At 40.1% G+C, this 16609-nt stretch overlaps 1 pseudogene; it reads right to left on the bottom strand.

The window, feature by feature from the left end:
• Positions 1–545: 545 nt before the first annotated feature.
• On the bottom strand, positions 546–3221 carry LOC105986063 (annotated as a pseudogene).
• Positions 3222–16609: the final 13388 nt, after the last annotated feature.

Genomic DNA, 16609 nt, shown 5'->3' on the forward strand with positions numbered 1-16609 from the left:
GCTAGAATCTTCTGAAACTTAAAAAAAAATAGCACGGAAGTCTAAGGAGAAGGAACATTAAATGCCCATAAATTGGCAATATGTATATTAATTGTGATTTGTCATTGTTTCTGTCATAATAATTTTCTTCTGAAGCCCTCTTTTTAGGAAGTGACTATGATTAAAATACATTATATACATTTACTAAGATAGAATAGTGGCATCATTAAAATTCATTAAAAGAGGGTAGTAAGAATAAGAGAGAATAATGGGGTATGATAAAAATACATGCCAAAATTCCCCAACAAAACCCTGTAGTATTTTTAATATACATTAACAAAAAATGTAGTCATCCTCTTAGCACCTGACAACTTCTGTATCACCAAACCCATAATCATGTTAAAGATTCAAAAGGAGCTTGGTAACACGGTAGGCATTTTAACATAAATGATCTCATCAAACTTCTCTTTATGTTTCCAGGATGACAGTTAAAATCAGGACAAGCAAACACTTGTTAGCAAACTTACTTGTTCGCTTCTCTTCATCTGTTAAGAGTTAGAAATATATCACAGGTTTCTCAGAAGGAAAGTCATCTTCACATGGAATAATCTGGCTCCATCCTGTGAGCAGTTTTTGTGAATGTGGAACAAATGGTTCACAGCTGTCTCTCCACTCCATGTTGGGGCCGTGGGAACCACCCTCCCGAGTTACACTCCACCACCATTCCATGAATACCAGGAGCCTGAACATGGATCTGTGTCTCCAAGCCCAGTGCTGAGGGAAAAGAAGTCTCAAGTTCAAGAGACTATAGCACTGAGATTGGACTAGGAAGTTGAAAGGAAAAGTCTTGTGTGTTCTGCAGTCTCAGGTGTGTGAATCTAATAATCTGTATTTCATCTAGAAGTTAGACACATAGGTTACTCTGCAATGTCAATTTATTATGGTGTGTACTTTTGCAGTGGATGTGAGTTTTTCTCTTGCTACTTGTAATACTTAAAAAATGTTAAATATGGAAAAGCCAAGAAATAACTAATTTTACATATATATATGAAGAGAGACTATACAGTGAGATAATTTATATGTGTGTATGTATATTTGTTTATATATAATACATAAAGAGAGAATTTTCATATGTTTTAGCTTCTTACTTCACAGTAGCGATGGTACACGGTGTACCACAAGTAGATTTACCTGCCATACTTAGGTTCACGCTGGCCACATTGCTGAAGTTACTGTCTTTAAATGAACACTGCCATGATCTATCATCAGGAATGCTGATGTTATGAATTCTAAGAGTCACTTTGCCCTCTCTAATGGCCTCTTTCACAAACTCCATGTGACTCCTCTATTCAGGGATAGCTTCTTTATTCATTTCATGGCCATCTCTGTGAATGGGCCAAGAATGGTTACCTCTGAACCAACGAATCTCTGCATTCTGCACTGTGTGGTGGGAGCAACTGACAGCTGAGCTCAGCCTGACCTCCTGCTTTAACTGCCAAGCTCCCATAGGAATAACCTTAATCAACTTCTCTATGGAGGAAGAATGAAAATCAAAATAAACCGGAAACCAGCAACATCACTGGTGCTAGACTTTGCTTGGAAGGTATGTCCCTTTGTCCGTCCTATCTGGCTAATCTAAAGGTCAGGCTCTGATTATACTTCCTTAAATGTAAGCCAATTATCTTATTTGAGAAAAACAACGCTACTTCTTTTTAGAATATATTCACCTCAGTCAGGCATGGTGAAACACTCCTGTCATCCCAGTGTTTATGAGGTCAGAGGCAAAAGTATCATGAGTTTGAGTCCAGCCTGTGCTACACAGTAAGTTCCAGATCAGCCTGGGCTGTATAGTGAGACCCTGTAAAATATAAACAAACAAACAAACAAATAAATAAATAAAATAACCAAAAATTTTAGTCTACTTTTGTTTGTTTTAGAAATTTCTATTTATTAATCACAAAACTCAAATACTCTTCCTTCAGCCATGCCCACTCAGTCAACCAAAGGGCCCATCAAAGGCTCTCTTCATTTCTGCTAGTGTTTTTCTAATCTATTGCATGACTTTTGTTCTGTTCTACAATTTCTGCATCTTTGCTTACATGTTACATGTCATTTCTTTGTTCCTTTAGACTCCATTTAAATTCCATAACATATTCATTCTAAGTCTGAGCCTGATAAATCCAACATCCTGAGCATGTCTCTGGTTTTGGTCATTAGTTCCTTCAAACTTTGATTTTTGCTTTTCAGTATAGCTTGATTTTTTGTTGAAAGTCCAATATGATGTCATGAATAAGAGAAATATTAGAGAGAGGATTTTAGTGATGTAGTAATAAGGTGTGATAGAAGGAAAAGTATTCTATAATTCCATGATTTGATTGTAGTCTCTTAGTGACACCCACTTGGGGTGCGTGTGATCTTCTCACAGTTTCTCCCTTCTAAAATGAAAGAGGTGGCTGGAGTTCCATCTTTCCCTTCCCCCAGATTAGCGAGGCTATGATATGTAACTCTAGTAATAGGTTAGCCTCTGGGAGAATTTCTCTTAAGAATAAGTTTTAATTTTCCAGATGGGTACCTTTTTCCTCCCTTTGTTGGAAGTACAAAGGAATATTTCTCCAACTATTCATTATGAGAAACTGGTTGAAACTCTCGAAGTAAAAGGTACCAAAGAGTGTCATCCAGCTCTCTGGAGGTTTTAACTCTTACTGGTCCACACAGAACCTCCAGCAACTCAATCATTAGAGTTCTGGGTTTCTTACTCTAGTATTAGTTCTACCAGAAGTTGCTATACATAGATTTCTACACATTTCTTTCTCTCCAATTTTCAGAGCAGTTATTTCTTCATATTATTATCTTGAAGTAGTTTTGCAAAAGGGTTTCAAGTTATATGTCAGTGTGTGATCAATATCATACTTCCCATCTTTCTCACCCATCTCTCCAAACCCCACCAATCCCCTCAGTGTAGCTAGTTCTATTTTCATCTATGTACGTTGAATATTATAACTGCATTTGCCCCCCTTCCTCTCTCTATTCACCCTCTCACCCTATGCTGTATGATTGTCCTTCTCTTGTGGACCAGAGAAGAGTTGTCGACTTTCAGCATCTTCTTTTCAATATTTTTCTTGATAATCTGTTGGAAGGATGCTAAGCTCCTCGGTGCTAGACAGGATACTAGCAGTCAACCCCAAATTCTTTATACCACTGAAGAAGAAGTACATTTTGCTCTTACCTGAGAACTCTGTCATCACTTGCAGGAAAAGAAAACACACACAGATAGAGAAGAGACTTTAGGCTTCATCATATTTAGAAAAGTTCCTGGAATAAGGTTATAGAATGTGAGATATGTTCTTGTCTAGATACACAAAATGAAGCCAAGGTTAAGTAATGTTCAGATTTGTGTTCTTGAACAATTGAGAGGAGGCCAAATTGTGGTTGAACTAAAATTGCTTGCTAGTGATTTATATATCTCAAAAAATTAAACACTGCTGAATTATTTTTGTAAATTTTTAGTGAATCTGGACTTTAGACATATGATAGTAGTTTTCTGATAGTATGGCTAGAAAAGGTGGAACTCATATGCTTACACAGAAGGAAAACTAGATATATTACAGATTATTTTATTGTGCTTATTTTATTTTTGGATGCTGGTACTAGGGTATTCTACCATTTGAGTCATATCTCCAGTTTGGCTTTTTGTTGGTTAATTGGAAAAGAATCTTGAGAATTTGTCTGCCTGTTCTGGCTTAGAACCTTAATTCTCAGATCTAAGTTCGCTGAGTAGCTAGAATTATAGGTGTGAGCCACTGGCACTTAGCTAACTACTGAATTAAAAAAAACAAAAATCATCTGAGATCTAATGTTAAAGGCAAATGACTAACTTAAAGTTAGAAAAATGCCTGCAAAAAGAAACATGACTTAAGAATTGCTAAAATGTAGAAAGGAGCTACGTAAATCTGCAATGAGATTTACTCACGTGCTTAAACAAATGGCTACACGTTGTAGGCACACTGGGTTTACTTATAGTTGTTTCATTCAGGAACTCAAGCAGTGACAGTTTGGATTAGGAAGAATTCTGAACAATTTTTCTCCTGCTGTTGAGAACAGGAATAAGGGTCACGATCTAATCTCCTTCCTGTCTCTATCCATCTTCCCTACAAAATTAAAACCTTAAAATCCAAGGGAAGGGCACCCAAAACTCATTCTTTGGGCATTTGAGGAAACTTACTGTAGCTGGTGGAGAGGAACTGGAAAAAACAAAAACAAACACCTAACCTTTAACTTGGATGGATGTCTTAGTCCATGTTATGTTGCTATATCAAAATACCTGATGTTTGTTTCACTCAGAGTCTTATTGGCATAAGAACAAAGCCAGTCCCATACCACCTAACCAGCTACTGTGTGATGGCCTTAGTCTACTCATAAGGTTTGCTCTTTATAACCTTTATTTGGGCCCTACGTCTTCAAAGCCCTAGTACCACACTAAAAATGTTTCCAACATTGGATTATTGAAGGACACATCACATCCAAACCAGAAGTAGAGCAACTCAAACACATGCTTGGCCTAGATGGCATCTAAAAGGGGAAAGAGAAAAAGTTTAAGTTTGAGACACTATGCAGGACTAAGGCTGAGACTTAGGCAAGTAATCAGAGAACTCTCAACCCCAAAACACTAACAAGTGCTAAATAAAAATAAGAGCATAATAATAATGTAATAAATATAGTTTAGAAGGGCTTTGGGAAAAGTATATTCTCGCCAGACACTGAAAACAAAAACAAGATTGAAAATTAAATAGATAGACTAAATTATAAGAAAGGATTAGAAAGTAGATGCTTTGGGAAAGTAGCTATTGCTGGAGCTGCCTGGAACCTAGTTATACTAAGGGCTGCTACAAGAATAGCGTTCACCTCTAGCTTTACTCTTGGTTAGACTAACCAAAGTTCCACCGTAAATGCTTAGGAAAAGGGCATGTATAAGCATAAAGTGTAATTACATCATCTATGGCCTATAAATTGTGTGACAAGAAAACAAGAAATAGAAAAAAATCAAGAGTATACACAGTCTAAAGGGATAAATCCAGTCTGATATACAAATCATATATGTGTGTGTGTTTGTATATATGTATGTATTTATATAATTGTGACTTTAAGAACCAATTCAAAAGCGATACTTATGAGACAATATGTTGGAAATGAAACTTACAACTTGGAGGGAGATGGGGGGAGGGAAACTGGGATACAAATGAGGGAGGGGATAACAGCGTTTGACAAGAAATGTACTTATTACTTTGTGTATGTAATAACCACTCTGTACATCACCTTGACAATAACATTAAATAAAAAAGAATAAATTTCTGGTACTACTCTATGTTTCCTCTGAGTTCTTTTATAAAGAGGCTGTCAGAGTGAGAAAATTCCTGGAACACAAAAAATAATGCAATATGAATAATAAAATTTAAAAGCAGATTGCCTCTCTTGAACTCTATTGAATCACTTCACTGTCTGTTAGCTTTCTAAGTTTCCAAGATTGTCAGTTCATTATGGAGTTAGAGCTAAAGAAGCCCTAATGCTGCACTTACATTGTCCAGAAGTAGTTTTGTCCCTAAACACCATCTGCAATTTATTTACTTATTTGAGCTCTAGAATTCAGAAGACATTTCTTTCCAGGTCCTTTATGAAGCTCCTTCAAGCCTGCAGGTGGTTTAGCAAGATTCCCACTTTGACTATCAGTCACACTCTTACTAAAGCCAAAGAGAGGGAAAGACAGACAGACAGACAGACAAGGACAGAGACAGAGAAAGAGACAGAGACAGAGACAAAGAGACAGAGGGAAACAGAGGCAGAGGCAGAGGCTGAGACAGAGGCACTTATTTACCAGAGTTTCTACTTGTTCCCTGCCACTGAGCTTTTCTCTCCTCTATTCTAAATTGATATCCCTTCACAGAGAAAAGAGCAAGGTTCTATCTTATACATTATAAAATCTCAAATGCTCAAATATGTTTTTCAGCACACCTTGCATCACCTGAGACATGGATGTATCATTTTTGCACAGTCTTGTTTGAACACAACGTGGATGCCTAGGACCTTATCTGAGCTGAGACATTTTTGTCTATATATCTTTCCAGTGTCTTTGTTTAACATGCTAATGCTGGCAAAGACTTATGGGAATCCTCACTCATGTTAATAGTTATCTAAATCACCAATGTAAACATCATTTAGAATTTTCTCCTTTTCCAGAAGTACTAAATATCACCTTTTCTATGTTCTTCTATTTCAGTTCTGTTTTGTTCTAAAAAGTTGTGTTTTCAGTTTAGGGGAGGTCACAGGGGGGCACTTGGAAATAATTCTAGAGCATGTAATTTTTAAAATATGCAGAACCTTGTCAAGGTTTAGGAAGTCACCCATAGGGATCATTGTTTATTTTGTTCTAAAAGGGGCATGAGTATCACAAAATGCAGATATAAAATGATATATGCAGAACAAAATTTGCAATGTGAAGAGCAGAGAATGACAGACAAACCCTTGATTTCTCAATACACCTTAGAAAGCTGTGGTTAGCCTGAGCCACATTCATTGTGGCCAGTGTTCTACAGAAAGGACATTGTAATGTTGCTTTAATGCTCTATTAAGAGATCAAAGATTAAAAATGCTTATGTGACTCCAACAAAGATGACTGAAGTATCAATTTTCACATGTTCTGCTGTTGAGCTAACTCATATCCATTAAGCCATCTCTTGGTTCAGCTATTGAGTGATTGAAAATAGGAACATGCAAATTTATTCCTTGGAAAAATCCTGACCTTTAGAGGATCAGTAAAGTTTTCTTTCTATTGTAAGTCACTGCTTTAGATAATAGTGAAAGGTTATTGCCGGGGGTGGGGGGATTTTATATATTCCTAAGAAGAAAAAAAGTTATTCACTCACACCACAAAGTTCTACCTACATCCCAAGAAGAGATCATTTAAGGTTGGAAGATAGTCCTGTTGCAAGTCTTCTTTGAGAATTTTAGGAAGACCTGAGTTTCTCATTACTCATTTTATTCTCTCATCAATAGAAGCATCAGAATTACTTGGTAATTTCTAGGGTTTTAATTGAAGATGGCTAACATCTTGAGGCTTGTAATCTGATCTACGGATGTTGTTAAACTTATTTAGGTCATCTTTATGTGGTTACTAGCAATGATAAAAACTTCTGTTAGCCATTAAGGGTTTTCCTTTGTGGAACTCACATTAGAAAAAACTTGTCTAAGATAAGGTTCCTAGGAAACCGACTAAGAATTCTATGCAGGATCTTCATTGAGTGTGTAAACTAAGAATCAAGACAAAAATTCAAGTGTAAGCATTAAAGGGGGGACATTGACACAATATATTCATAACTACTTCATTGAATGGAACTTCTTTGTACAACTATTTAAGATAGTAAAACATATTTTTAAATGCAAGCAAAAGAAGTAGGATTTATCAGCAAAAAAATCTGAGGATTACAATGGAGAAGCAATTAAGACAATCTGAAAAAACGAAGCTGGCCCCTTGGCTTGTCCAGCCAAAAGGGGAGAAATAAACTCTTATTCCCCCATGAGAACCAGTCTTTGATATAAAATGTCCTGCATATAAAGAAGATGCATACATTTTGATCAGGCAGCTTGCCAATGGACGACATTTCACAGAGTCATTTAGCTAAGAAATTGTATCTACCAGGGCTGCCAGCATTGAGGAAGAAATGTCCCAGTCCTGGAGGGAGATGTGAAGGACTGCTCAGAGCACCTACAGTATTCCACCCAATGCACTTCTTAATCTTATAGTGAGTTTGTTAAGGACTCCAGATTTCACCTGCTCCTAATGGCATCACAGTTTTTCTTATGGACACAATCCTTACCTCATTCCTCACCTACATCTATTCCCCTCACAGCCTTTCTCTGAGTCTTAGACAGGTTGCCAAGCATGTGTCTGTGACCTCTTCAGTTTTCTTCCTGATAGCAAATTGTTTATGTCAGACAATGAAGAACTCAAAATAAATCCCAGTTCAGGCCTGACTGAACTAAAGAGACACAGGTAGATTTTGCTAAACGGTAAAGAAGTAAAGTCAGCTTATAAAATTCATTTTTAAAAACCCAACAAATGATGTGCCAAAAGTCAGCAGAACTCACAAAAGACAGAGGAATAGTTGAAATTTAACCAGCTACTATATAGAATATTTTATGAAAACATGAGGGGTTCTTGAATGGGGCTTGAATAATCCCTAGCTTCATAGCCCCTGCCATACCAAACTTGAAAACAGGACATTGAGAAATCTAACTAAATTGAAAGTATAGAGTTTATTAGCAAAAGAAAGCCTAGTACTCCATAAAATACCATTAAATTAATATATTTGGAGACATAATAATTCACAATCTTCAGCAACCAGAAAAATGCCTGGTTCCAAGGAGGAAAATTTGTTGCATGACAAAGAGAATCATATTTAATCAGAGATGATACAGAAATCAGTGATTAGAAAACTGCCAGAAACTACTCATTTAAGGACATATACAAATACAGTGAGAAGATGGGCACTAGTGGCTCATACCTATAATCCAGCTACCCAGGAGGCTGAAATCTGAGGATTGTGGTGCAAAGCCAGCTAGGGCAGAAAAGTCCCCCCCCCCTTACATGACTGAGATTTACTATTAACTTGAAATCTTCCATTTGTTTCTTCATATTTTTCATTTATCTCTCACTATATATATATGTGTGTGTGTCATTTCAATGGATGGACTAAATAATAGTTTTCTGAGAATAGTAATCAACAGACTTGAAGATAAATCTGATCTATTTGAAATAAGAGAGAGACTGGGAAGCTGATTATTGCTTTTGGAATTGAACCATGAGATAAAGAACAGATCATGTATTCTCTGAACTGTCTTATGTTTGTACTAAGGATATAGTTACTTCACATCTTTGCATGAAAGTACAGATCCTCAGATTCTTTTACAGATATCCTATATTGGAATCTTCCAAAGTGCTAAAGAAAGATCACTGAGCGCTGGTAGCTCATGCCAGTAATCCTAGCTACTCAGGAGGCTGAGATCTGAGGATCGCAGTTCAAAGCCAGCCCGGGCAGGAAAGTCCATGAGACTCTTATCTCCAATAAACCACTCAGAAAACTGGAAGTGGCGCTGTGGCTCAAGTGGTAGAATGCTAGCCTTGAGCTGAAGAGCTGAGGGACAACAACCAGGCCCAGAGTTCAAGCCCACAACCGACCAAAAAAAGAAAAGAAAAAAGAAAGGTCAAATGTTTTTTAAAGAACCCAAATTGTCCCTAAAATATGGACAAAGGCATGATTATTCCCAGCAGTAGGAAAATACAATGCAGAAAGATGATTCTGCAGTGTTCTCTACATACTCCAAGGAAAAGTTTAAGAGTAAATTACAGGTTTTCTTTCTCCAGAATTATTGGCAGAAATTTATAAGATAATTTCTTTGTTGCTTTGTATGTCCCTCCCCCACAGTATAACCCGTGCTTTCATTGTATTTGATGTCGGTATAATTTGTGGAGGGGAAGGGGAAAAACAAGTCATTTAAACAGGGATGCAGGTGGACTCATTGCAACAATGAGATATACAAGTCGTTATGTCAAAAATGAACTTTACAACTTTGGGGGGGCGGGGAGAACTGGGTGGAAGGGGGAGGAGGATGGGAAGGGATGGAAAGGGGAAACAAAGGAGGAGGCTACAATGCTTGATAAGAAATGTACTCATTATCTTGCCCATGTAATTGTAACCCCTCTGTACAGTATTTTCACAATAAAAAAATAAAAATAAAAAAGAATTATTGGCACAAGTATTGCCTCTGGGTACCATGCTTGCTTCCTTTGGGAGATATTTGGTGCTGAAACTTAGTGGTCATACATATTTTGATCATGTGCACACTAATATATTCAGTCAAATCTATACTCCCTTATACATTTATATTAACATCTAACCTTTCATTCAAGCTAAAATGTATGATTTATTAACACAAAGTTTAGAGGAAAATGTATTAACTCAGCTATAGCCACCTCTGAATGCTCATCCTTCCAGCAAAAAAGACCAATCCCAATCTCAGCAGGACATCTTTCTTCAGGATGATCTTACAAAGGCTAAATGTAAAGATAGAACCTGAGGTTTTTCTCCTGACACTCAATGTGAAGCCTGCTTCATGGCTCCATCTTGTGTTTCATTCTTGCTATTACATGTCAATGTAAGAATATCTGTAAACCATAGTTCCAGGGAAATGTTGGAGAGGAAGCAGTGCTGTGAGCATCCATGAAGCACCTTAAGAAGGAGCCCACTCTCCTAATCATTGTCTCTCCACATCGAGAGCTTATGAAACACACCGAGATTTCATCTTCATTTTCCAGCTCATGTAAAATCACAAGTCAGAGGGTTTTCACCCTCTTCCCTCTTCCTGATCAGAGCCACATAGCAGTGACACATAAACAATCTCACTTCAGTGCTCACAGAAGTCAGGAGACCTGGTTCAAGCCTTACCCTGTCACACAGTTGACTTTGGACAGGTGATTTGAAAGTTCTAAGCCTCAGTTTCCCAACCCTGGAAAATGGGGTCACTCACGTGAGAAGAGAAACAAAGCTTTCTGATTTCAAAGTCCGTAATGTTAGTGGTATAATACAACCCCACATCATCAAATGAACCAGTAAAGTAGTTGCAGTGTAGAAGTAGTGGTAGTAGTAGTAGTACTTTTTCCTTCCTCCTCCTCCTCCTCTCTGAGGGTTTAAACTCAAGGCCAGCCTACTTACTAGGCAGGTGTGATCTTGACACACCCCCTCCCAGTCCTTTATACTTTAGTTTTCAAATAGCTTCTCACCTTATACACAGTCTTGTCCATGACCTTCCTGTTTGTACATACCACATTTGGAATGATGAGTACATCCTACCACATCCAGCTTTATTTTACTGATTGAGATATCTCAAGAACTTTATGCTGAGGCTGACTTTGAACTATGACCCTCCCAATCTCCCCCTCCTGAGTAGCAAGGATTTCAGGGTTAAGCCAACATGCTTGACATAAAATTCCTCTCCCAAGGTCGTGAACTTAGCCCAAATTCTCTAGCTCTAACTCTTGTTGCAGATGACATGTGAAAGCCAGAAGAAAGCTAAGAGTGTCATGTACATGTTTCAAGGGTTAGTTTCCTATCTTTGGGGTTCAGAGAGTTGCATGTGCTTACATTCTTACATCATTTATTACCTAATGTTCTAAACAGTTGTTTGAAGAATAGGCAACTTCCTCAATCAGACAGTATGATCTTGACAAGTATAGAGTCTCAGTGGTCTCTCAGCCTTACTTACTTACACAGTGTCTCCACTCACCACCTGTTGAGGGAATTATGAGAAAGAAGTTCAGACTCTGCCCATCCCCAGGAAGCTCAGGTACAGGATGATGACCAAGGAATAGTTCTAATCTGATACCTGAAAGCCTTGGGGGGTCCATCTAAGTCTTACCATAAACTCACTCTAAGACCTTGGAAAAATATGCTGACTTTTCAGAAGTTCCTTCAACTGGCGAGTGGGGGTAATGCCTCCCCTCCTTAAATAATACACGAGTACAGTGGGAGACAGTAACGAGGTATTGTGTCACCTAGATTATTGTGTGCTAATAGAATATAAAGTGTCCTCCAGAATTTATTCTCTGCTCATGAATTTTTTTAAGGACTTGGTGTGTGGTTCAAGTGGTAGAGTGCCTGTCTAGCAAGAGCAAGGCCCTGAGTTGGCCCCCAGTACCAAAGAAAAAGGGAAACCATGGACTAAAACAAATGTATTTTGACAAGACACAGGATGCCTCAAATCATGACATTTCCTAGTCTTTCATGTAGCTGGATAGTACCACACAAATTCAGAACAACAGAATATTAATGACATGTCACGTTATGTTCAATAGGCAGAAAGTGTTCACTGAGCTATAGAGGCAATAGCTGGAGTTTAAGCAACCATCTTAGATATAAGCTGTAAAATGAGAGCGCAGCAAGGTAAAAGTAGATAAAACCCCTTAAAATGTTTTGAACTTACTCTATCAGTCCTGCTCTCTCTGTCTCAACCTTAACATGAAAAATAAAAACTAAAACCAACAAACAATCTGCTTAAGGTACTTTTAGCTTTGATATTACCATCAAACTTAATCCCAAGAGAAAGGAGCAAGTGAGGTTGAATGATATTACCCAGCATCCCCCTCCCTGACGCACCTAATTGAACTGCTATTTACACAGCAAATGCCCCATAGAAATGCCGAAGAAATTTGAGATGGTGGTATCTGACCCTGAAAACCAATAGGGACAGTACACAGCTAACCAGAGTATGAGTTGGTGGAGAGCTGGGAGAAGGAGGAATGCCACACACTGAGTGGGAGGTGAGTGGAATTGGGGATTGAGAGTCCAGACCTAGAAAGCCTTTACAGGAGATTATAATCAGAGCTTCAAGTCCCCAAACCACACTGGGAAAACAGCCAAAAGCTTCAACTATGATCTCCCAAGTTAAACTTCCAACTAGTCTGCCACCTGCTGGTCTAAATGATACAGAGAGAGAAAGACAGAGAGAGAGAGAGAGAGAGAGAGAGAGAGACAGAGACAGAGACAGAGACAGAGACAGAGACAGACAGAGACAGAGACAGAATATTTTGACTGTCCTGCCTTAGCAAATTTCAAGGACACAGTATGGTTCTGTTAAGCATACTGTACTTCAGAGCTCCAGACTTCCACCTTGCAGTTGAAAGCCTGTGAACTACACCTGTCTTGAGAAACCTGTTTGCCCAGGTAGGTGGGAGCAACACCTCACTCACACTGAGCTATCTCCCTCCCCACCTGACCCAAGAAGCTTAGAGAATTCACGGGCCAAAGAAAGCCCTCTGTCCTCCAGAGCAACACTTGATAGCAGGGATAAAACTGTCTCTCAGAACTTCAAATCCTGCAGATTAGAGTGAGGTATCAGGCCTCCCCTGCTGCTTACTGTGGGGGTGGAGCCAAGGCTCATCTACAGCCTTACCTGAGGATCAGAGTGGCTGTCAGGCCAGGCCAGAGCTTCACCATGCCTCAGAGCTGCTGCCTGAGAAGAACTTGAAAGGTTTTGTCCGGGTGGAACACACAGGTAGGAGTTAGACCTGTTCTGACAAGGATTTGTTCTTAGTGACTGGAGCATGTAACTCCCCTACATTGTCCTTCCTGTCTTTTCTCTATCCTTTCTTTTCTGCCACCATTTGCCTACACAACCCTCCTTTCTATGGGAATTAAGCATGTAGCCTGTGCAAACTATGATCTGGATGTGAGAGCCCCCAGATGCTTGGCAGTCTGATTGGTTGGGAAGAGGACACTATGAGGAAGAAGACATCAGGTTTTGCCCTGCCTCCTTGGATAGTGCGTTTTCCCCCTGCAGGACCTGGCCTTGCTTCTCTCTCTTTCCCCAGTAGGGGAGCCTTCTACAAAGTTGGTGTGTGGCCAGTCTTGTACTCTGGGAAGTGGTGACCCTGAAGCTGTGCAGTTCTGTAGCCTGGCAGCCTGGCAACCTAGCATTGATGGTGCTTAGTGAGTGCCTGAGGAGAATCACATGAAACTGTCTTTGGCTTTGAATAGAGTGGAACACAGACATGTGACAATTTAGCATTTCCTGGTACTGAGATCGGCAGGTTGAAGTAGGGTAGTGGCAGGGCAGGGAATGGGGGTGAGTGTAACTCACACTCAGGGGGCCTCCTGTTCTCAGTCCAACCATTTTTGAGCCCTGCTCTGATCTCCCGTGGTCAGAGGGGAAGGGGTGATGGTATAGAGTGGCTTTAGAAAGAGCTTAGCCCAAACTCAAAATTCAAACAAGCCACACACATAATAATAACTGATGGTATATTGAAACCCCATCTGGGATGTGATCTAGCCAATACTTCTGGCACATATTCACAAACATTAATCTCTTTGCTCCTTATTGTTCTGGATGTGGAAGTTCCTGGCAGAAGCTGGGCTGAGAGTGGTTTTTCAGGAAGGACTTGACTGGTAGGCAGCCCAGGTGGAGGCCTGTGGGAGGTACACAGGATTATTCTTGGGCTGAGGGGTGCTACAAGGGAGCAGAGGAGCTGACAGGCAGCAGCATGAACGGGGGACAGGAAAGGCTGATGCTTCTCATGGCTGCTCCCATGGGTTTCTCAGCCTGGGGATTGCTCCTGTGCACCTTGGGCTCAGCACTGGGTCCTTGATACATTGGCCATTTCAATACTTCCCCTGCTTCTGGAACTTGGTGTTTGCTAACAGATTCTATCAGCTGAGGTCCAATCCCACTGGAAGTGGCCTGTGGGACTGGACCTGCAATGATCCCCACAATCTTCTTTCTAGACATGGCCTACATGTAGTATATAAACACACACACACACACACACACACACATACAGACTTTGCCCAATTGCAGAATGCAGGGCAACCACAAAGCAGCACCCCCCCGCCCCAGTCTCACCATAATTGGACCCTGAGTCAGCCACAGGCTCCCACCCTTCCTAGGGCTCAGGTTTGAGTCAGACCATGGTCCGCAGTGAGTCCCACTGTGTGGGAACAGCCAAGCTCCCCGTCTTTCCCTGGGAGATCCATCAAGCTGAAACTTCACATGGGGACAGACACATGCAGCTCCATGCCCATCTCCTTTTTGTGGGGGGAAAACACAACAAAAGAAATGTGCCTAAAGAACTATGTACAGAATCTTTTCATCTTCCTCTTATGGAGTCTTTGGATCTGAAAATCCAGTTTTTAGTATTCCCTTTGCAAATCTGCATCTTGTTCTGGCATTTCCATGTAGTTTTCTATATTTCTCTGTACTTTTTAATTGTAGGAGGATATGAGGTAGATGCCAATGGAATGAGCTGTATTCATTATGCTGTGCAACCAGTGCATCCCCATACCTCTTTCATCTTCCCAAACTGAAAATTCTACCTCCACTAGGCACAGATTCCTAATGCCCCTTTAGCCAGGTCCTGTAAGCACCATTTCTCTTTGTCTTGTCTCTGTGGCCTTGACTCCTCTAGGTACTTCATTTGAGTTGAATAAATTGACAATTATCTTTTTGCAACTGTATTTAGCGTGAAGGCTTTGAGGCTTATCCATTGATAGTGTATCTAAGAAGCTCTTAAAGCTGAATAATAATCAGTTCTGTGCATGCACTCCCTTTTGGCTCACGACTAATAGACACTTGAGTACCTCTTCTTTTGGCTATAATCAGTAGTGCTGCTATAAATGTGAATGTGAAAATATCTCAAGACCTTGGCTTTAGTTCTTTAGACCAGAAGTGGGACTTTTGGGTCACAGTAATTGTATTTTTTTGAAGGCCCTACCTTACTGTTCTTTTCTTCCATAGTGGTTGCACCATTTTATAATCCCTATGCACAAGGGTTCTAGTTTCTCCATATCATCACAATTTACTTCCTAAATTTTGTAATGGTAATCCTGAGCTTCTACATGGAAAGTTGATCATGGCCAAGTCACCTTTCCCCGGCAATTCTGGGTCATTGTGGTTATGGATTATTGGCTGATATTCAGTATGTCCTTGGTTGAGAACAGATCTCCCCTATGTTCTAGGTCTATTTGTCCCAAGCTGGCCATCAAGGCATCATCTTTTCAGCTTCTTCTGGTTCGGATGACATTCCTTTACTATCAACCCATCAGGGCATTTTTCCAGAACCTGTGCAGCTTTGCCCATACCATTTCCTGTGGTTCACTTATTGTTTTTTACTTATAGTGAGCTGAGACACACATAACCAAGTATTAGGTAAAGTAAAACTGAATAAATTCTGCAAGGGGAGGGGACAAGGAAAGGCAGGACTCACTGAGGTGTCAGAGATCGGGGCTTCTGAAAATCTCTCTTGTCTATTTTAACGCCGCTTTGTTTCTTTCCTGATACTATGGGGCTCTAGGTAGCCAAGTCAATTGAAAAGCTGACAGATGTGTCTTAGATAAGTTTGGGAAGTGGCTGCTGTTTGTTCAAACTTGATGATTTAGGATTAGGTAAACTGTGCATGGTTTGGGCTCTGAACCCCGGTCATCTGTGAGAAGGTGGTTGGGGACGCAGAGTGGGGAGTACAGGTGAAAGGACCCTAGGAGTCTATATAACCTTCTTGGTAAGGAGGGCAAGAAGGGGTGAAGGATTCAGTTCTCGTCTCCTTGTTACATTCCAATTCCCTTCCTTGGAAGAGTAATGCTGTGGCTTTCTTAGTGGCCTGAGCTCAGACCTGTCTCTGGCTCCTCCTGGATTAACGCAGATCTGCCAGCCTCATCTCCTGCTGCCACGCCCTTACCCCCCCCCCAGTTCTGTCAGAAGGACCATAAGGCCCTGGTCCTTCACATCTTCCTGATGAGGGTAACCCTAACTTTGATCTCCTTATCCCTTTCATTTATCTGATAAACTGTCATTCACCTTTAAATGTATGAAGGACATTTCCTCTGCAAAACTACCTCACTGTCTTTCTCTAACTCAGTGGGTACTAGATTCTGCTAAACCCTGTCTCAGATGGCCCTGCTCCGTTCCTTGGAATCAACTTTCCTCTCTCCAAGGCCTCATTTTCTTCTACTGTATTGATGAAGAAGGAGTACGGGGGGGGGGTGAGGGGGGGCACCCAGGGAGGAGAATCATGACATCTCACTGGGTTAGAAGT

The sequence above is a fragment of the Dipodomys ordii genome, unplaced genomic scaffold (genome assembly GCF_000151885.1).
Source record: "Dipodomys ordii isolate 6190 unplaced genomic scaffold, Dord_2.0 Scaffold33, whole genome shotgun sequence".
NCBI lineage: Eukaryota > Metazoa > Chordata > Mammalia > Rodentia > Heteromyidae > Dipodomys > Dipodomys ordii.